We start from the raw sequence: 23,602 nt of genomic DNA on the forward strand, positions 1-23,602 counted from the left end.
CCAAACCACGGCTCATGAGCCACATACAGCTCCTTAGTATATAATATACGGCTCGTGGAAATTTGTTGGCTGAGACAGGAATTGTCTGAGCTGGGGCTCACAATGGTAGTAGTGGGCATGGCTTATGACTGAAAATATTTGGGATGTATACTGCATATACGTATAAAAGTCGATGCCCACGTATCTTTGGCCTGCTCGTCTAAGCTTCCGATGCCTCTTGCCTAGGCCCCAACTACTCAGCTATCTGAGCTCCAGATGCCCCAACCACGGACTCTCGCCTCAGCCCTGACCACCCGCTCTCCTGAGCTGCTCCTGATGCCTCGACTGTGGCCTCTTGCTAAGGCCAGAGCTCCTGATGCCCTGACTGCAGACTCTCGCCTTGACCCCAGCTGCCCCTCCCCCCCCCCCATACATGCTCCCGATGCAAAATTTAGCTATTGCATGCATATTTGTGGTATGTGTACTTTTATTTATTACTTATTAAAACTAATACAATTTAATAGTCTAAAAACTACATTCATGAATAAATATTATTATGTATATGTATTTCTTATTATTTATATAAAACTTTTATTACAAAATGTGCATGTAAGCATATAATCATACATATCCTGTTTTTTCATGTCTTGCTGCTCTCGAACAGGCCTTTCTGCTGCCCAAATACACAAATTATCCTGCCAATTCCATACATTTTTAAAGGTTGGGAGGAAACCTATGCAGGTCATGGGGAGAATGTACAAGGTCCTTTCAGAGAGTGCCGGATTCCAAACCAGGTTACTGGCATTGTAATTGCATTGCACTAACCACTACACCAACCTAGAAGGTGGATGGATTCTTTGGGAGGGGAAGACACATCATGTCCATCATCATTTGGAGGTAAGGATGTGCTTTAAAAGAGGCTGGCTATTTCAGAGGATAAACTCGTTTCTGTTTACATTTCATTTCTTCTTTCTTCCATATCCTCCAAAAAATTCACTCAGAGTGGCCAAATAATTACAGCTTCCTTTAGTTGACAGCCGTCCATTCCTAACTTTGTGCTGTTTAGAATTGGAGGGACAGAGTACCTTCTTTTTAAAAGATTTCTTTAAACCAATGCACACTCAAACAGATGCATCTCCACGCATGTGCGCACACACACACACACACACACACACACACACACACACACACACACACACACACACACACACACACACTTTAGCAGGAACTCATGGTCTATTGTTCAAAACATTCTAAAGAATGAGGATTAGTTGAATAAAATCAAATACTGTAGCAGAGGAGGGAGCAATGGCTATCTTGCATGATAATAATAATAATGTACATGATGCTTGTTGTTGAAAATAATATTTCTATTTACATGCCAGATACTTTTTGATATTGGTCCTTGAGTATGAGAAATGCCTTTCAGAGCACTAAGTGAAAACTGGGCAGAGAAATGAAAGGAAGAATAATGGTGTGGAATCATAATCACTGAGGAAGATCTCAGAAATGTATGAAAGATAGAAAGGAAAGTTATAAATATGTGCAAGGAGACCACCAAAACACAGGGACAGTGACCACCAGAGGCACACAAAGTAGAAACTGGGGAAGCAAGAGAGATTGCAGGTTTTGGGAGCTGGAGGAAAGATCCATCCACTGGAGGAACAAAATGGGTCGAGCAGCAACATTTGGAGAAAATGAATGGTCAAGACTGAGAGTCAGGGCAGCAAATCTAATGTGGATAGGGTAGGAAGTGTTGGACATGGGTCAGTAGGGTGTTGGTGAATCAGGGAAGGAGAACAGATAGAGGCAATTGATTTACAGGTGCCAGACAAAGGGAGAGAAAGGCAAGAGAAACAAAGGGCTCAAGTGGAGGAGGACAATGGGTTGACAGTTGATGACAAATGAAGACAAAGGCTGTCCTACTGGAGGCTGTCCTCATTATAATGTCCTCAGTATAAGGAGACCCTGTCAACATTATACTGACTATGTGCCCTCCACTCTCAATCCTGATGAAGGTTTCCAGGCTAAAATGTCGATCATTCTTTTCCTCTCACTGAAGCTGCTTGACCTGTTGAATCTATCCAGCAGCTTCTTTTTCGTAGGTAGAAAATGGAGCAGGAATTGATGGCAATTGAAAACTGCCGTAAATACTATAGTAAGTTGAAAGATACAGCCAGACTCATAAAGCTAATTTGATGGGATTTGGGAACCCAACAGCATTGACTGGAGTGATAGGAATTAGGTACTGGTGTGGAAAAAGATGTAGCCCATGGAACAGTGGCTATCCTGCGGTTAGTTAAGCATGAAAAATAATGAGCAGGATGTTGGAGAAATTGAGCCCTGAGGTCAGATAAGCGTTTCTGTAACAGAGCAACAGCTGATGTGCTGGAGTTGAGAAAAATGCTTTGGTAACAGATTGAGTTTCAGAGTTGACTGCTGGGCTGAATGAAGCTGCCAGTAAATTTTGGCAATGCCATCAGAAGTAATCCAAAACAAGAACCTAACCATTTCTCCTCTCAATATTTTCTGGATCTAAAATAAGCTATAAACCCAAATAAAAGTGGGAAAAAGATTTAAACATAAAGATAAAAAATGAAATATGGGAAAAGTTATGCTCTGGAACTATGAAAAATATAATAAACACAAGGTTACGCATGATACAATATAATTGGTGACACAGGCTATATATCACACCCCAAAAGTTAAATAAATGGGATCCAACATTATCAGATAGATGTTTTCGCTGTAAGAAGAAAACGGGAACAACAGTACATGCAATTTGGGCATGTGAGAAAGTGAAAAAGTTTTGGGAAGATCTAAATCAGGTATTAAATAAAATCACAAAAACCAACATACCAAAAAATCCAGAGATCTTCCTTCTAGGTAATATAAGAAGTAAAGAATTAGGTTTCAAACTGGATGAAGAGCAAAAAAGATTTATTATGATAGCCTTAGCTGTAGCAAAAAAAATTATAATGTCAACTCGGAAATCAGAAGAGAGCCTGAGAATACAGCAATGATACATAGAAATGAATAAATGTATTCCATTGGAAAAAATAACATATAATTTAAAAAATAAAGTCATATTATTTGAACAAATTTGGGAACCGTACATGGAACACAATAGAGAGGACTTACCGTGGACCTCCACCCCCTAAAGTGATAAAATGAGAAGAAGACAAAATGATCTGATCCAGTGTGTAACAGTAGATGACACAATTTTCTTGTTTATTTTCATTGTGTGATGACATTGTTTAATGGTTTTATTGTATTGTATATGTTGAACATTTAATGGGTTTGGAGGGGGGTGGGAAGGAGGGAGGGAAGGTAGGGGGAAAAAAGGGGAGAAAATGCCACTGTGTATATGTGAGAGGGAAATGTTTGTATGTATTTTGATTGATATGGTTCATAGTGTGAAAAACAAATCTAAAAAAAAATTCTGGATCCAGGCGAGATGATAGCACAGCCTTAAGGGTGAGTAATCCTGGTCGTATTTAGCAGTGTGATAATGTTGGGGATTAGAGGGTTGACATAATGTGGGTGAAGGTATGACCCAAAAGAATAAAAAGGAAAGTTAAACTGGAAAACATTATGTCCCTCTTATATGTATATCATTTAGGCGGCTTTATATCCTTGGTAAAGTTATTAAAGGAAAGATTAGTGGATCTGTGAAATAAAAAAGGAAAAGTAATGAAAATTTGTCCAGTGTTCAGTGTGTTTTGGGTCTGGGTGTGCCTGTGTACTGCAGCACCCTCCTGTGGTCAGTTCAAAACTGCTAATGCAAAAGGTAAATACTGCTGATACGGGAAATCTTATATAGAAACCAGAAACACTGAGTTAATTTGCAGGCTAGGTAGCATCTGTGATCGGAGTAAAATAAATAAACCAAGGCAATGGTCTTTGAGATATTTGTGTAAAAGTGGTAATTTAGATGATTGAGTGTTCAACCATTTGTTTACATATCAGAGATAGAAAATGGAGGAGCTGTAACAGATATTAAGCAAGCACATTGTGGTGCACTGTTAGCCAGAATCAGATACACACAAGGTAAAGACTGTACAACAGTCTTTAATCCACTAAGACTTCCACAAAGCCAGGCTGGCTGCAGCTGCAATAACTCTGAGTGAGCTTCGGGAGGCCGGCGCAGGCTTATATCCTGGAGGGTGATTGACACCCCACTGGGTGGGGATTGATCCCTTCAGGCCGACTGATGAACAGCCAGCCAGGTGTTGTCCTGTCCCCTTACACTCCTGCAGGTACAGAGGTTTCCCCCTGCAGTAGGCCGATGGTACACTCCTGCAGGTACAGGTGTTGCCCCCAGCAGTAGGCCGGTGGTGTACCACCACATTCACCCCCTTCTTTAAAATTGTCCCGGGGGGTGGGGGGGGGGTCCACAGTAACAAGGAATCATACCCACTATACACATACAATATTTACAGGTTGAGATAGTCCGGTGGCTGCAGGTGTCTCTGTGACCATCGTAGGACTGGCTCCTGGTCACTGATCGGAGGGTAATTGGGGGGGTGGGGGGGCTGGCGGCAGGGATCTGGTGTGACTGGTGTGGTGCCGTGCGGAGGGGTAGCTGGGGTCGACATATGAGGGTCGTATTGGATGGTTGGGGGGGGCAGGTTTGTTTCCCAGGGCTGAAGCGGGCCCCTGGTGGTCAAGGAGGACCTGCGTGCCCCATAGCTGCCTGGGGATGGTGATGTATGCCCGAATAGTGTCGTCCTGGGCTGGAGGATGGTGTGGTGTGGTGGGTGCTTCTGCTGGTGCCAGGTCCCTGGTTGAGATGGTGTCCTCCTTGCCACTGCCGAACCTAACATAGGCCTAGTTGTGATTTGCATGTAGAAGGAAGACCTGCTTGACCAGGGCTTCGGCCTTCTGTGTCCATACGTGCTTACACAGGAGCACCAGTCCCAGGGACTTGAGCCATGCTGGGAGGGACATTCCAGTCACCGAATTCCTGGGGAATGAGAAAAGAAGTTCGTGAGGGATCTCGTTGGTAGCCGTGCACAGCAGCGACTGAATGGCATGGAACGCCTCGGGCAGGGCATCCTGCCAGTTCACGATGGCCCACCCTTTTGACCTGAGAGCCAAGAGGACTGCCTTCCAGACCACCCCGTTTTTGCATTGCACTTGTCCATTGCCTCTCAGGTTATAGCTCGTTGTGCGAGTGGTCGTGATTCTCCTCACCATCAGGTACTGGTGCAGCTCGTCGCTCATGAAACTAGACCCTTGGTCACTGTGGATGAAGGTGGGGTAGCCAAACATGGTGAAGATCTGCTCCAGGGCCCAGATGATGGTGTGGCTGTGGAAGTGTCCGGGCAAGGGATAGCGAAAGGGAAGCATGAATACTCGTCCACAACCGTGAGGAAGTAGACGTTTCGGTTCGTGAATGGTAGGGGCCCTTTGAAGTCCATGCCGAGATGCTCGAAAGGCCGAGTAGCCTTTACAACATTGGCATGGGGCTGGTGGAAGAAACAGGTTTACACTGCGTGCAGACCCGACAGGCCTCGGTCATATCTCTGACGTCCCTAATGGTGTACGGCAGGTTCCAGGACTTAATAAAGTGTTACAACCTGGTGACACCCAGATGGCAGAGGGACTCATGCAATGCCTGCAGCCTGTTGTTGTGCATAGACGCGCAGGTGTGAGAGAGGGCATCGGGGGAGTCATTAAACTTCCCGGGGCGGTACTGGATGTCGTAACTGTAGGTTGCCAGCTTGACTCTCCAGCGCAGGATCTTGTCATTCTTAATTTTGCTCTTGTGGGTAGTGTTAAACATGAACGCCACGGCCCGCTGGTCTGTGAGGAGGGTGAATCTCCTGCTGGCCAGCTAGTGGCGCCAGTGGCGGACCTCTTCCACAATCGCCTGGGCCTCCTTTTCAATGATGGAATGCCCTAGCTCGGAGTCGTGGAGGGTTCTGGAGAAAAAGTGACAGGGTGCCCCTTTTGGTTGAGAGTAGTGGCGAGGGCTACCTCGGAGGCATTGCTCTCAACCTGGAAGGGTGAATCCTCATCCACATCCTGTCTTGCCTGATGCGGATGAAGGCTGCCTGCGCCTTGGGTGAGAGGGAAAAAGTTGTAGCTTGGGCCAGTGGGCGGACCTTGTCTGAGAAGCGAGGGACCCACTGCAAGTAATAAGAGAAAAAGCCAAGGCACCTGCAGAGGGCCTTTAGCATGGAGGGGAGAGGTAACTCCATTTAATGGGCGCATCCTTTCTGGATCTGGGCCGACGACTCCATGGGCCACGATGTACCCCAGGATGGTGAGCCAGGAGGTGCTAAACACACACTTTTCCTTGTTGTAAGTGAGGTTCAGCTCCCTGGCTGTCTGGAGGAATTTTTCCAGGTTATTATCGTGGTCCTGCTGGTCAAGGCCGTAGATAGTGTCGTTTTCCAGATACAGAAACATCGCCTTCAGCTTGTGCTGGTGTACCATGCAATCCATATCCCTCTGGAAAATGGAGCCCCGTTCGTTACCCCAAAGGGAACTTGGTGGAACTGGTAAAGGTGCCTGTCTGCCTCAAAGGGGGTGTAGGGCTTGTCCTTCAAGTGGATGGAGATTTTGTGATATGCCAATTTCAGGTCAATCGTGGAGAAAACCCAGGTAGCGGGCTATCTCGTTGCCATGTCGACGATCCTCAGCAGGGGTTAGGCGTCCAGCTGGGTGTACCGGTTAATGGTCTGACTGTAATCCACGACCATCCTCGACTTACTTCCCCCTTTGACCACCAGGACTTGGGATCTCCAAGGGCTGTTACTGGGCTCTATGACACCTTCCACCAGGAGTCGCCGCACCTCTACCTTGATAAAGTCTCTGTCTGCGGCGCAATAGCGCCTACCTCTGGCGGTGATTGGCTTGCAGCCTAGCACAAGATGTGGGAAGAGCGCCAATGGAGAGGCTGCAGGTTGGCCGGGGCTGGTAGGTTGGTGTGCTGTGTAATGTGAGTGGAGGTTGGGGCCCCCCTAAGACAATGGTGACACTCTGCAGGTGGCACTGGAAATCTAAGCTCAGGAGGACTAGGGCGCAGAGTTTGGGCATGAGCAGGAGCCTGAACCCTGTGTATGTCTTCCCTCCCACAGTTATATCGGCCAAGCAGCGCCCGATGGTACCAACAGTCTTATCCTTGGCGGCGAGGGTGATCGAGCAGGTGGGGGAGGTAGACTTTTAATCTCAGGGAGTGGGCCACACTTGGGTGAATGAAGCTCTCAGTGCTGCCTCTGTCGAACAGGCACTTTATTATCTGCCCGTTGACTTGCACGTCCATCATAGAGTGCCCGAGGTGGTGAGGGATATCCTTGGTCAGCGTGGTGGCGCTCAGGACCATCTCAGAGTTGAGTCATTGCTCTCTAGTTGTGCACAGTGATTTATGGCATCCGGAGGTGTGGCGAATGTCAGTAGGGCAGCATGGTCATCACCCATGTTGACCATATCAACGTCAGTTGTGGGGTGTGGTGTGCGGCAGCCGTTGGCACCCAGAGTCATGGGGAGCATCTGGTCACCGCCCGTGTTGAGCAAGTCATTCTCAACATCGTCGGTGGCCCTCTGTGTCGGCCGCTGCCTTGCCCAAGATGGCAGTGGCACGTGGGGGCCTGCTGCATGGCTGGCCTCCTTCCCCAGCCGTGTTCGTTGCACCGGGGTAAGTGACGTTATCGTGTCCGGCGGCAGTGATGTCTTTATGTCACCCAGAAGTGACTTCACACTGTGAGCCAGAAGTGACGTCGCTATAGTTCTTGGCAAACGGCGCTGGTGTGGTCGGGGGGGGGGGGGGGGGGGCTGGTCCAGCTGCTTGGGGCACATGCTGCGACAGTCATTGGCGGGGCTGGATGTTGCACCATCGAGGTTGGGGAAGGCGGAAGTTGTGGTGGGGACATGTGGAGGGGTCCGCGGGGGAGGTTGGGAGGTCATAGAGGGCCGCTGAGCTGCCGCCTGGTTTTGAGAGACACATTTTAGCAAAGTGGCCTTTCTTACCACATCGGGAATAATACTGGTTCCTAGCTGGGCAGTTTTGGCATGATTGTCGGTCTGATCCACACCAGGACCCACAGTACTTACAGGGGCGCCGGGCGCCTGCCGTAGCGACGTTTTCCTACCCTGCTTGGTCTGGGACTGCAGCTGCAGTGTGAGAGGGCCATGAGGGTCCCTGGGCGAACCTAGAATCGAAGGCATTGATGTGCAGGGCTGCCGCTTCCATGGTTTGGACCACTTCCACTGACTTGGTTAGGGCATAGATATTGTCTTCCAGCAACTTTTTCCGGATGGCCCTCAAACGTAGCCCTCAGACGAAGATGTCCCGGATCAGCCTCTCGACCTTCTCTATACCTACCCCAGATTCAGCCAGACATGGTTGGGCCAACTCTCACAGGTGTTCCAGGTAAGACAGCCGTCTCCTCGGGTTGCTGGGCTCGAGTGTTGAGGAAGTACCTTGCACAGACTTCATTCATCGGGGGCTTGTAAAAGTTCTCGAGAGTGTCCATTGCGCTCTTGTACGTGGAGCAGCCTTTGGTTGCCTGGAAGGGATGGGGACCTTGCTTTGACTGGAGTAAGACCAACCTCTTCCGATCTGAGTCCAGGATGCCACCTTCATGTGCCTCGATGATTGCCTTGACCGCATGCTGCCAGATCTCGAAGCGTGTCTGGGCTTCCGGGTGGCGTGGGTCAACTTCGAGACTCCCTGCACTCAGGAGTTTTTCTATGGCAGCCGTGGGAAAATTTTGTGGATTAAATTGTGGTGCGCTGTTAGCCAGAATCAGACACATACGAGGTAAAGACTGTACAGCAGGCTTTAATCCACAAAGACTTCCACAGAGCCAGGCTGGCTGTAACTGCAGTAAATCTGAGTGAGCTTCGAGAGGCCGGTGCAGGCTTATATCCCGGAGGGTGATTGACACCCCACCAGGTGGGGCTTGATCCCTTAAGGCTGACTGATTGACAGCCAGCCAGGTGTTGTCCTGTCCCCTTACACTCCTGCAGGTACAGAGGTTGCCCCCTGCAGTAGGCCGGCGGTACACTCCTGCAGGTACAGGTGTTTCCCCCTGCACTAGGCCGATGGTGTACCACCACACACAGATACAAGAAAATGGGGTAGAGAGGAAAGAAGATCCCTCCCCTTACCTGCAACTTGATTCGAATGAAGGGTCATGAACATGAAATCTCTTTCTCCCTCCGCAGATACTGACTAAATTGCTGAGTGTTTCGAGTGCTTTCTGTTTTTAATTTCAGGTCAGATTGATGAAAGTGAGATTTAGGAATGATGTTAGAAAGTTGTGTTTTATAGAGTGGTACATAAAATACTCTCATCCATTTAACCCTCTACATTCTAACTCAAATGTCTCCGTCTCCCTCATTTTTAAGACCCTCCTTAACATCCATCTCTTTGACCTAGCTTAGTTAAACACCCTTTCCGCAATACATTGGGCTTTTTTACTACATTTAAGTTATCGGTTGTCTTTAGTGCTGTTTTATTTGCTCCATACTTGCATCATACTTTTGAATGTGGATAGCTATTGGAAGGAACATCACCATGACCTCAGGGAGTCACACTTCAGGATGAGAAATTTGTGTAAAAATTCCCATTAAGATGACTGAATGTTCAACCATTTATTTACATAACAGCAAATTGTTTTTTTTTACCACCAATTAGTGAGTGTTAAAGCATGTAAGTCACACTTTATATTAGTGTAGATCAGTTTATTATAAAGCCAAGTGCTGAATAAGATACACTGAGGCCAAACAACTGTACATTTTTCAAGACAGGATTACAACTTACCATTCAACCTGCGTAGCCATAACTCAATATTACTGCTTTCTCCAAGGCTACGTTTTACTGTCAACTAGACCTAAAGAATACCACACTCTGGAATTCTGCTTATCAGTTTCTGAATGTAGAGTGCTTGCCTGCAGTTCTTACAGCCCAAAGGGAATCTATATTCTCACTTGTTCGAGTATGATGATAAAAGCACAAATGGGCAACTTTCACTTCAAGGGACTCAAGAATTTTAAAACAAAAATAAAATAAAGCTTTCCTTTATGGTTGTAAGTGTGCTACTGAGACTGATCAGAAATACAATAACTTGAATTAGCATCTTATTTTAACGGGCCTAAACTTGCTGCCTGCAGCAAGTTTACAGCTTACTTTACTATCTGATGTTGCACTTCACTTGTGCAGATTGGTCATCAGCATTTTCATTTCTGAAGCTGCACAGGCCCTCGTCAGTACCCCAGGAAGTAAGACCATCCATGCAATCACAGGACAAGGTCAGAACAAATCTTGACTTCAGAGAGGATTCTAAAGAACATTGACTAGGGTAGTCCATGAGTTCTGAGTTAGCAGGGTGTCAAATCAGTCAAAAACATTGAGGCCAGATATTACATCCTACATCCTCTTTGTAACAGAGTGGGTCCAATGCAAGATACAAGATTATATTTTATTGTCATGTTATAAAACAGAAAAAATAATATTACACAAAACTTCAGTTAGTCCACCTTAAGGCAGACAAAGATTTTCTATCAGCAGAAATTGCCAGCACCTCTTACAGTCAGAGAAAGAGGAGCAAAAGTGAGTCCTTCGAGAGACACTGAGCATCCATGAATTCACCTCCAGCGCTCCTGCAACCTTTGCAAATGCACAGGCTTCAGTCAGGCAAAGATTTTCTATCAGCAGAAATTGCCCAGCGCCTTTTACAGTCAGAGAAAGAGAAGCAAAAGTGAGTCCTTCAAGAGACATTGAGCATCCATGGATTCACCTCCAGCAGTCCTGCAACCTTTGCAAATGCACAGACTTCAGTCCAATCCATCAGCAACCTGAACTCCAGATACAAACCTTTGACACAATCAGAAAGCTTCCAGCATCCTCGGCATTATCTCATGTCCCAGTTCTGATACCTGGTCATTGTTCCATGGATTGTCACCTCTGCTTCTTTCTCAACTGTGGGGGGTGGGGGGGGGGGGGCGGGAGGAGAGGTGTTCTCCCTGTTTTCTGGTGCCCTGCACCGGTCCTCTGCTTCCCCTGAGTCTAGAATCCCTCTTGGCCGCTGCTGTACAGAGATGCCACCATCTTGGGCCCAGACCCTGTGGTTGCAGAATTTAAAAATAAATCACCGTCAGCTCCTTTAAAGCCTATACAGAGTCAGACTGGGCAGTTGGACCCTATGGGAGAGTGCTGTGTCTCTGCTCTCTGCCGGTCTGCACCAACGGTAGCGCTGCCATTGCAACCACTCTGGCAGCACTGCCTTTGGGTGTGCAAATGAAAAATGCAGCAGCAATATTCTTTAATTGTATTTAATGTTGCAGCAGAAATTCAAACAATTTTTTCTGGTTATGACTACATTATATACAAGTTCCATTTGAAATGCTGAAAAATAAATTCAATGCCATCGTTCTGTAAAATTATGATTGCAACCCCCCAACATAATCATATTTTCTTAACAGTTGACTAGATGGAATTACCCAGCCTAAGAAGTCACTTGCATTAAATCATTTCCACCTGCCCGAATATCCACCATTCCAAAAATCACAATCTTTGTGCTCATGGCATTGGGCTTTTGACTCCTAATCTCAACTGATTTCTAACCTCACCCCCCCCCCCCTCAGACCCATACGTCTTTCATCTGTCCCAGACCATCAATCACAAACTCCCAACTTCCTTCAGATCTCTCAATGCCGCATCCCAAAAAGTATCAATTCCCATTTTCATCCTCAATCAGTCATCTTACCCCCATCTCCTCCAATCTCTAGTCTCTTGATTCCATAATCACTCATCTGAAATCTCCTACTCCTCATTAGCCTATGATCACAAGAAGCCCCTGCTCCACCTTGCTTTCAGGTTCTCCAGGACTTCCTATCAGCACCCACAATCAATTCAGAAAATATCCAATGACATTTTGGTCAAGCTGAAGATATGAAACCTTCAGTATTACTCTGTATGATGATCATGGATCCACAACCTATACACATGTTGGCCATTTGTGTAGGTATACTATGAAGACAACATTCTAATAAAGATTAGAATGGCTGGCATGGTTAGTGGAGTGGTTAGCGCAACACCATTTTTCAGCACTAGTCTGAATCTGCCACTGTCTGCAAGGAGTTTGTAAGTTCTCCGTGTCCACATGGATTTCCTTGGGTGCTATAGTTTCCTCCTATTCCAAAAATGAATGGGATTAGTGGGTTAATTTGTTAAATGGGTGCAATGGATGACACAGACTCATGGACCGGAAGAACCTGTTATTGTGCTACATCTCTAAATTAAAATTAATTATGTTCAGAAGTAAAATGTTTTGATAACTTAAAATGAATACAAAAAAATTAATAGATTCAATTGATTAAAATAATCTGGTAAAGTTAATTGTGAAATATTTCAATGACATGAAACTTATCATGGTTCTTCAGAGCTATTCCTCTTCATTGAAATAAATGCAGGCCATTGCTTATGTGTCAGGTCTATAATGAAACAGGTTCAGAGGATTGATCTAGAGCAGTGATGGGAGAAAATGATCTGGTATATTAGTGCTGGGAAAGGCTGATCCAGCGTATTAGTGCTAGGAAAGCACACGGAAGTTGACAGTCTGAGATTGGACACAATGAAACAAGAAATTTAGATCTTCAGTGTCTATTTAAACCTGAGTGGAAATACTGAACATGCTCATGTTAATTTTGGGAAGTGCTATCAGTTGCACACAGGGAATTTCTCAGTAAAATCCAAGATAATGTGTTTGGTGTACTTGTAAGAAGCAAATTATTCCAGAGTATAATTGTCAAACAGCTACAGTACTTAAAATAACCAATATTGAGTGTAAATATTTTCATTTTTAAAATGCTTGATGTATCATTACATGTAGATCAGTTATTCTAACAACATATCTGTATGTACTGTACATCAGCACATATGCAAAGACATGTTAATTTAATCAATTCTGGTCTACAAAATCACATTTGCATTTCTTCAGAATGTCCCATGATATATTGGGAGCATGATAAGGTCCTTTGTTTACAAACTCATTCTAGTAAAGGATTGCACTCTAATCTCTCTGCTGCAGGAATGTCAAGCATTGTAAAAACGTGAATTGCATTGATTATAGAGAGATTCTCACCAAAATGCCATTGGAATAGAAATATTCATGTGATATTATAAGTGAATATTTGTAAGTGAATAGTGCAGCCAGTGACAAGAGTGGTGACAAGGCAAAAAATAGTGATGGTGCCTGTAATTGAGGCTTGTTACTACCTACCAGAAAATGAATGGCCATCAGTTTGCCAGACAAGACTATAATGATTGGTTCCTTATCAGAAAGTACCACACACTGTGTCGATTTATACAAGGTCGTCCAAGATTTATTTCTGCAATATTAGCAAAAGCATTTAAATATGAAAACTTTAGGATCTAGATTTAAAAGTTTGGGTTGGAATTGCATTGGAGTAAACTATTGCCCAGAATTATGTCTGCACAGGAAACAGAAACCAAACTGAGATTATTTGTCCACAAATGAGCTGCAGCCCTTAGGTAAGCTTCATGATTACACGTTCAGGCACCTGATGGATCTTCACAAGGAGGATCGCCAAGAAAAACAATCGGTTTTGGAATTTTTTTGTCTTGCTGATAGCAGGGCTGAATTGAATCCTGATTTCTGGGAGGCAAGATTGAAGGAAAAGCAATTTCGGGCTAGGATTGATGTGGAACCAGAGGTATTCCGAAGTATTCAATAACTTGACAGCTAGTTAAACCAAGGGGAATTTAAAATAATTTAACTTGACAACAATTAACTCCATTCCTGAAAAAAAAACCTATAGGCTGATTTCAACATCTTTCATGTGGAAAATACTGGAATCCTTTATAAAGGAAGTAATAATGGATATTGAGAAAATTATAAGACAGAATCAACATGAAAGAGAAATCATGCTTGACAATTTTGTGAATGTTCTTTGAAGATGTAGTAAACAGGGAAGATAAAGGTGAACCAGTAAATATAGTGTATTTGGATTTATAGAAGACATTTGGTAAGGTGTCACATCAAAGATAAGTGCACAAATTAAGAGTTTATGAGTACTAAGGTTATATGGATAGACATGAATAAGGGAGTAGCTAACTAGCAGAAAATACATGGGCTATTTTTGAGGTTGGGATGGTGTAACTGGTAGGCTGCCACAAGAATGGGTAGTGATGCCTCAACCACTTAAAATCTGTTTTAATGAAGGAGATGAAGAGACTGAATCTACTGCTGTCGAATTAACTGATGTTACAAAGGTAAGTGAGTGAGAAGTTATGATCCTGCAATGGGCTACACATAGGTAAGAAGTTGGCAGATAGAGTATAATGTAAGAAAATGCGAAACTTAAGAAGAATTTTTTAAAAATCAAGTTATTATGTGGGTCTGTAAAACATTGTGTTCATGGTAACAAAAAGTTACCATGCATCCAGATGCAATAAGTAATTAGAAAGCTTATGATACCCAAGCTGAAGTGCAGTATATAGTTTTATTGGCCTCCATTTTTAATAACTAATATATTTGTATTGGAGGCAGTGGAAACAAATTTCATTGGGTTGATTCCTCAGATCCAGATAATAACGCATGAAGAGATGTTGAGCAGGTTGGGCCTATAAACTCATTGGAGATCAGAAGTATGAAAGGGTCTATGTACACATATCTGGAGGTCCCTCTAGTCCTTTACTCATTTTAAAACTGTGCATTAAGTCCATTGTAATCCATTTTTTTCAGCTACTTGGCCAACAACAGAATCAGCACACAATGTAATCTCAATTAATCATACTTTCAGAAATGTACTTATCAATATATTGGCAGAGACTTTTGGAGTCTAAAATTTTGGGATAGCAACAGAAAGAGAAGAGGAATGTTGGATGAGTAGGATTGTTTTAATGTTGCTTAATGGGATGAGAAAAGCAGTAAGAATAGCAGGGATAGGGAGAGGATTGCTCGAGCTGCTTCATTGCTACTAGAGGACACATTTTGAATTGATAGTTTTAATAAACTGGTATCCCCATGGGCAATCAATGCAAGAATAGACATGATATTTAATTTGCATGTTTGAGGAGTTAATGGGAAAACATCACATAGGTTAAACTCATAGGTGAACAAGAACTAAATTAAAATGTGTGACTTTCAGAATTGTATTTGGGATTACTAACTTAATATTACTCCCTTCTGGAAAGTGAATAATATTTTTCAATAACAATTATAGTTTTATGTGAGCAAACAGATGCAATTTTTTTTTAAATTAGCAAAAAAGAGTTCCTGAGTTTTTCAAGGAACATGATTGATTTAACAATAATAACCTCTGGCCTATATTGCATGTTATTTGGCAAATTGCAGGAACTAAATGTATTCCAATGAGATTTACTTAGACTTACACTCAGTAGGTATCTATTAGCCATCAAAGATTTATAGTGGCCAAGCTGAACTAATTCAATATATTCAGGTAAAGAAAATGACATTCTCCTTCATCTTGCTTCTCAGAGACAACAATGTGGAATTAAACGAAGTCTGAGTAATGAAGATCACAAACTATTGGATTGTAAAAAAAAACTGTCTGGTTCAACAATCCTCTTTAAAGTTTTTAAAAAAATTGAACATCCATACCCAGATTGACATAAATGAGATTCCAGACCCATGGCAATGTGATCAATTCTTGAAATGTCCCAGTAAGACACTCTTTTTGGAGGCAAAAAAGGTTGGGCAGTGAACACTGGTACATATGTAAATGGTTTAAATGTGTGGCTGGCATAATTTGACACCAACTAGCTCCGATCCTTTCCATGACTTATCTTGTAGAGACATACTCTAACACTGTTGGTATTATTTGATTTGGTCTACATGAATGGTGTAGACCAGAGGTTCTCAACCTTTCTCTTTCCACTCACATACTACTTTAAATATTCCCTATGCAAAAGGTGCTCGGTGATCAGTAAGGAATTGCTTAAAGTGATATGTCGATGGAAAGAAAAAATTTGAAAACCACTATTTTAATCGTACCTAATCGACTCATTATGTGCACGGTTTCATAACTCGAAAGGAAGTGAACCAATGACAATTTTACTCAAGCAAAATATTTCAGTAACAATTGGGTCCCTCACTAATCACAGAGCACACATGGCATAGGGATTACTTAAAGGGGTGTGTAAGTGGAAAGAAAAAGGTTGAGAACCTCTGGTGTAGACCTTTGACACATTCTAAGATAGTTAACTAAAAAAGTTAATGGAATACAAGGGAAATTGGAAAATTAAATTACAAAATTTCCTCAAGATAAATGAAGCAAAAAGTCAGTTATATTTATGGCTGGAAATCTCATACAAATGGGATTCCTCAAGGATTTTTATTTAGTCCCATACTTTTGCATTAGATATTAAGAATGTGGACAAGTGTGGATAGCATGATAAAGAAGTTAGCAGCGGGTACAAAGATGGAACTATGATCGAAGGTGATGAGCAATGCTTTGGACACCAGAAATCTTGTCCCTCATATTTTCATAGAAGAAAACTATGCTGACCATCAGGTCCATGCTAGATCTCAGAGCATTCCTAACAATTCCTTGCATCCCTTCACTTCCCTGTAACATATTTTCTTTCATATCAACCCTACCTAATGGTCCAGCCACTCACCTTCTCTTGGGGAAAGTTCGCACTAGCCTTTTGAACATGGGAGGAGAGTGAAGCACCTGGGTGAATGGGCTAACACAACACACTCAGCCCCCAGGGTCAAACCCAGGTCCCTGGAGCTGTGCGGCAACAATGCTGCCTGATGCACCTTTGTGCCACCGAGATAAATAATGTCATCAGCTCCTCAGGAGAGTGGCAGATGGAATTTAATCTGGAAGAGGTAGTGGATTGCAGGGTTGTCACAAGCAAGGTAATTTGCAATAGATGGGAAGAAAGTGGTATAGCAGCTCTGAGAAAACACAGGTCCCGAATGTCAGTGGGACAGGTTAGTATAGTGGCTATAATCATACCAGATAGTTTCCTTTAATAGATGAGGCAAAGAATATGAGTGTGTGGAGATTGTGCATGACTCGTGTTTTTTATTACAACAGTGGAATCTGTAACAGTGGATGCTATAAGATGACCTGGATTAGGAGCTATGGCCCCCAGACCAATTGTAGCCCTTTGTCCTTTTTAAATGGCCTAGGGTGAATATTAAAAATAAAATGGAATATGTTACGTTAGAATATAGTCTCCAACAATAATTTGCACAGTATGTACTTTGCACTTCTTAGTTTCAACACTAGATGTCGTTGCTATTTTGAACAACCACTAGACTGACTATAAAAACTGATCAATGAAAACATTTAGCACAGGTTAAAAAAAGACAATTACTCAGTTGATTAAGCATGGCGGAAATGGAAAGAGAGAAAATAGCAAGAGAGTTCCGAAATTTTCAGACACAGTGGGAAAATAAATACTTCTACCCAGAAATCAAGAGGAAGTGAATTTGTTTGATTTGCAAGGAATCTGAAATCTTTGGGATAGAAGAATAAGGAGAGATTTGATAGTTTACAAAATTGAGGGGCATAGACAGAGTAAATACGAGTAGGCTCTTTCCATTACGATTAGGAGAGATTTAGGGGAAACAATAAGGGGAACTTCAATTAGAGAGTGGTAGGGGTGTGGAATCAGATGTGGTGGGTGCAGACTCGATCTTCAGTTTTAAGAATAAATTGGATAGATACATGGTTGGAGAGGTCTGGAGGGTTATGGAATGGGAGCAGGTTATTGGGACGAACTGAACAATGGTCAGCACAGATACAGGGCTGAATGGCCTGTTTTCTGTGCTGTAGTGTTCTATGGTACAAATATACTCATTGCACCATAATCATTAAGTGGACACTTGGGCCATGAACTTTATTCACTGAGAGTGGTGGAGGACTGTTGGAGACTGCCTTGTCCCTTTCTTGATCTTTACTCCTGTTCTTATTTTGGACCCAGCTTATTTATTTTGCAGTGCTTTTTGAATTAGTATTTTATTGTATTCATTTAAAGCAAATTCAGATACAGAAATGCCCATTGTTATATGTGAGCATCTCAACAAACTCATATAATGTCAACAATTAAACTGTTCAGTAGTGACTGACAGATACTTTGATAGAAAATTAATTTTCAATGGCAAATGGGTTTTCTGGTCTAAATGCTTTCCTTGCAGTGTAACTGGTTGAAAACTGTTGGGCTTAATATTGTTTGGCCCATGACTTCTTATACAACCAAAAATGTTTGACCACCCTGGTCTAGATAGACTGATCTATTTCCCTCAGTGAAGGAATCAAATTCAAGGGGTCATAGTTTATTCAGTAGATGGTTTGGAAGGCAGATGAAAAATCATCTCTTCATCCAAAAGGTGAGAAGGGCAGGAACACACTCCTTGAAAGGGCAGCAGTAGCAGAAATAATCATCACGTTTAAAATGTGCTTAAAGAGCTGTGACTTATAGGATTGTGAACGATAGGCTGAATGGCCTTCTTCCATGTCATAAACTTTCAATTATTCTTTTCTCCCTTTGATAGTTGATGGGGTGTGAATCAATGGGACTGTGCAAATTGAATGATGTCAGCCTTTATTCACAATGGAGCCGTGTTCATCAAAAGCACAGAAGATGCCATCATATTTACACCTGATGGCTGATGGAAAGGCTTTGTAGAGGAGAGGATATGGTACAAACCTTAGAATTGTGTAGTTGATCGAGTGATTTTTTTTGGAAAATTTTATTTTTTTATTTGCATCAAATACAAACATAAGTTTTTTCATCTTGAATAATACATTAAAATGATACATCGTTTAAATTTTTATCCCCATCCGCCTCCCCCAAAAGAAAGAAGAAAGAAAAGAGAGAAAGAGAAAAATACCTGAATAATTTTACATCAATCAATATTTATATTCTCTAACATATTGATTCTATCTTGAACACCTTAATTGGGAGGCACGAGTGTAGCAGGTGGCATGGATGGACTTTTACTAACAAAATCCATATATGGTTTCCAAATCCTATAAATTTTTTCTAGTGGGTTCCTTAAATTATAAGTATTTTTTTCTAATGGTATACAATTTTTTATTTCCACATGGCATCTATCCAACCCTACAATATTATCCGACTTCCATGTTACCACTTAGCCACTGCTATTACTACACTCAAAAACTTTAATTGATACTGGTCTAGCTTAATTTTAATATCTGTTTTATATAATTCACCTAGCAAAAATATTCTAGGATCTTTCGGTATTCATATCTTCATAATTCGTCCCAATAATACACACAAATCTTCCCAAAACTTTCCAATTTTTTCACACAATCAAACTGCATGCAGTAAAGTTCCTATTTCCTTGTTACATCTAAAACACTTGTCACAACAATTTGAATTAAATCTATGTAATTTATATGGAGTATAGTATAGCTGGTGCAAAAAATTATATTGTACCATTTGATATCTAACATTAATTGTATTAGTTATACAATCTTGACCATACCTCATCTTGAGGTATATGTTTAAATCCTTATCCCACTTTTGTTTTGACTGAGATAAATCCTTTTTTTTGCATTGTGTCTTGTAATTTTATATACATAATAGTTTTAAATTTCTTTATAAATATATCAGTTATTAAATATTCACATTGGCTATGTTCCATAAGTCTAAGATTTTCACATAACTTTTTAAAATATAATTTGAGCTGAAAATATGAAAAAATGGTATTTGGTATATCGAGTGATGTTTCTAGTCAATGGTAACCCACAAAGGATGGAGAATTTTGTAATGGCAATGCTGTTAAATAGTAAAGGTGCTCTGTGATTAGTAAAGATTTGCTTAAGGTGGTATGTGGGTGGAAAGAAAAGTTTGAAAACTACTATTTTAATTGTACCTAAATGACTCGTTATGTGCACGGTTTCATAACTCCGAAGGAAATGGGCCAATGACAGTTTTTCTCAAGCAAAATATTTCAGTAACAATTTGGACTAGAGCAATGATTCTCAACCTTCCCTTCCCACTCACACACCACCTTAAGCAATCCCTTACTCGTCACAGAGCACTGATGGAATAGGGATTGTTTAAAGTGGTATTTGAGTAGAAAGAAAAAGGTTGAGAACCACTGGTTTACTCTGTCCTACCTCAATGTAAAAGAATAACCCAATCTCCCCACAATCAGAGACATTCTCCATTTTTGTCACTTTCCCAACTCTCCATCTCCTCTTCCTTTTCCTCATCCTCTTCCCCTCTACCTTCTCCACCTTGACCTTCTCCAGTGCAGTGCACACAGAGACTTGGTCCAGACAAATAGCAAATGATAAAGGACATCAAAATAAATAATAAAATGGTAAACGTCCCTGAAGTGCAGTGAAACTTCTCTTCATTCATTAATTAGGCATTCCATCTGTGGGCTTCATTATATTTCTTGTATTTCAATAATTTCCAATACAAGTTCATTTATTTTTAAATCCTTTATCTATAACACTCTTGTAAACTTCTTCTTTAATATTGGTATAAAAGTTAATGTGGCTTAACGATATTTAACATCATTCAGTGATGTTCAATGTCTTAATGATGCTTAACAATGTTCAACAATCTTTAATGTTCTTTTAGGATGTTTAACTTTCTTTAACGATGCTTAAAGGTCGCTTAAGCATTATTCAATGTTATTAAATTGTCAACACCTAACTCACCCTCCTCAGATCTCCAACTGACCAAATGCATGGAGGAACCTATATTTAAACTCTCACCCATGTGTGCTCCTTTGTGCACGTGGTGGCCCCAGCTCCAATGCTTTACTGCCAGGGCTGAGCCAACTGCACATGCTCCACCATACTCCTCCAGCACCGCAAGCAGTGCTGGCCTTTGCGCATGTGCTTACTGGCACGCTCACACGCACACAGTAATCAACATGGCCACACATGACCTACTAACCTCCAGGGTGCTGAAGACCAATGGGACACCACCCAACAACAGGTAAGGAGTGAGCTTTTGACTCTTACATGAGCGGTGCTCAGAAAATCAGTGAGAGCTTGAAACAACACTGACTTGAACTGAGACCTTTGATCTGTTGCAGTAGTGATGGGCACACCGAAAGATGGAATCCAACTATCTACAAAAGCCCAGCGACCATCTCCACAGAAATGTCAGTTATAGGAATGGCATCCTGCCACCTGGTAGTCCGGCCTTCACACATGAGCAGATAAGTATATCCGTGAGATGGCGGAGTACCCTGCAGAACAGCCACTTTAAGCATGTCGTATGGGTGATTACCATCCAGATCCTTCATTTCACAGGCAATTTGCTCTTGAAAATGGTCCACAAGTAAACCATACTTAGTCTTCTGACTCGTCACACTGAAGGCAGAGAAAGATGCTTCAAGGATTATTAAACATGTTGGTACATTATTAATTTTTTAAAAAATGGAATCTTTAGTTTGACCTCCCTGTAAAGGGTTCATCCTCCTCACTCTCCGTTTTAAATTAGATGGTACTGTGAACTCAGGTCAGGATCACTGCTTTTACTGGCACTGATTTATCACAACTTACAAACAAAGAACACACTCAATTGTTTCTTTCAGCACACCATGAAGTCAACTTTCTTTTATTGTTCACTTGACAATATTGCATCCTTGAGCTCCCCAAACACTACCAGCCAAACTCCTCTGACCTTCTCATTGGCTCACTGCCAACCGGGTGATCCTGACACTCTCACTCTCCTCCTTCTCCTGCATCTGAGATTCATCACCCATATACTGATGCTTAACACACCTGCTCCTGCACACGATTACTCATGCATGTCACATCGCTTACATCATCAGCGGCGGCAGGCACCACTCCCAATCAAGGGGAGAACCCGACCGTAACAACCTCTTGCCCTGTCTGCCTCTGTACTTCCCCACCTTCTTTTGCCCAGTATCACATCCTTTCAGTCTTCCACAGTCTCTTCCCATTCTTTATGCTTGCCATCTCCCTTTCCCACTTTAGTCTAGATAAAGAACCTAACCCAAAATATTATCTGATCATGGATGCTGCCTGACCTGGTGAGTCCTTACATCTTCTCTGTTTGCTTGTAAATGACAGCATCAACAGTTCTAGAGTTTCTTTCAGTACTGGATGCTCAAGACGGGACCAGTGCAAATCAGTTTACTGTCCACTGTGCATGTCTGTCTATCTATCTATCTTATTTATTGTCTCTTTCCACATGGTAATTTAATGTAGACTATAGTAGTTTTTTTTTAATCCAAGTATCTGTTTGACTTCGACATATAAGAATTTCAATGCATATGTACATTGTGTATGATAATTAAGTCACTTGCAAATAAAAGAGGGTGATGTTCTCTACTCAATGCGAGGGAATTCACAGATGCAACTTGATGTGCTGAGAACTTCCAGTGTTTTCTGCTTTTTATTTAAGACTTACAACTGCTGCATTTTATTCTTGGATGTAAGAGCCAAAGGCTCGCTCCTTACCTGTTGTTGGATGATGCACCATTAATCACTGCCAGCATCCATGCACAAAGGAGCACACACGGGTGGGATTTTAAATGTAGATTCCCTTGCTGGTGTGGTCAGTTGAAGATCTGAGGAGGGTGAGTTCGGTGTTGACCATTTAATAACATTGAACAATCTTTAAACATCATTAAAGAAAGATGAGCATCCTAAAAGAACATTAAAGATTGTTGAACATTTTGAGCATTGCTAAGATGTTGAATATCATTGAATGACATTAAATATCATTAAGCCATGATAACTTTTATACCAATATTTTGTAATTAAGAATCAAACACTTACAACGTTACTTGAAGATTTTTCATAGAAGAATAAAGAGAAAGGTTACAAGTTTTCTGTGTTAGAAATAAATAATTGGAAACCCGTCACTGAGACAAACACCTATCTTAGCTTTCCAGCAACTATTTGCATTGGATCGAAGTCGCTACAACCCGTATTCACACTATGGCTTACCATCCGTAGGCCAACAGCCTTGTTAAGCATTTCCATTGCCAATTGAAGGCAGCTTTAACAGCAGATGGTGATGCATATATGTGGAGTGAACGTTTGCCCATGGTTCTCCTCAGAGTGCTTACTAGTGTTAAACTAGATGTGGTATGCTCAGCACCAGAGCTAGTACATGGCACTACGTTAACCATGCCAGGCGAGTTTGTGGATCAGGGTCTAAGCACACTCTGGCTAGTTATGTTGATTGTCTTTGAGAAAACATGAGATTATGGGTCAGGTGTCACCTGTAGTGTATGTGCTGAATGATTTACAACACAGTACTCATGTGTTCCTCCAGCATGAAGCTATTCGCCAATCACTTCAGCCATTTATGATGGTCCTTTTCATGCCTTACGATGCCACCTGAAGACTTTTGTGGTTGACAGGAATGGAAAACTGGCACAGATTGGAGCTGATGTATATCAATGGTCCATATTCTGTGTCGGTGACCAGTTGCACCCCTGCCAGATGGATCATGCATCACCAGTCTTGCACTATTGTATGAGGTCAGTCCGAACTATCCACCCTCCGGACCGTTATGTAGCAGAACAGTTCCAATCAGTTGCCTCCTTGCATGGGTCAGAGGCTGGGGGAGTGGGTGTTGCTGATGCAGTCGATACTTACCTTCATTGGGAGTGCTGCAGCTAATGACACATGTGATCGA

The 23,602-nt window shown here is 42.2% G+C and overlaps 1 long non-coding RNA gene across 1 annotated transcript; it reads left to right on the forward strand.

Annotated features, from left to right (window-relative positions):
• The first annotated feature begins 1,944 nt into the window (after positions 1–1,944).
• Positions 1,945–15,575, forward strand: LOC138756224 (uncharacterized). Its single transcript, XR_011352881.1, has 3 exons — positions 1,945–2,137; positions 14,178–14,227; positions 15,456–15,575. It is a non-coding gene; the product is annotated as an uncharacterized lncRNA (long non-coding RNA).
• Positions 15,576–23,602: the final 8,027 nt, after the last annotated feature.

The sequence above is a fragment of the Narcine bancroftii genome, chromosome 3 (assembly GCF_036971445.1).
Source record: "Narcine bancroftii isolate sNarBan1 chromosome 3, sNarBan1.hap1, whole genome shotgun sequence".
Classification (NCBI taxonomy): domain Eukaryota; kingdom Metazoa; phylum Chordata; class Chondrichthyes; order Torpediniformes; family Narcinidae; genus Narcine; species Narcine bancroftii.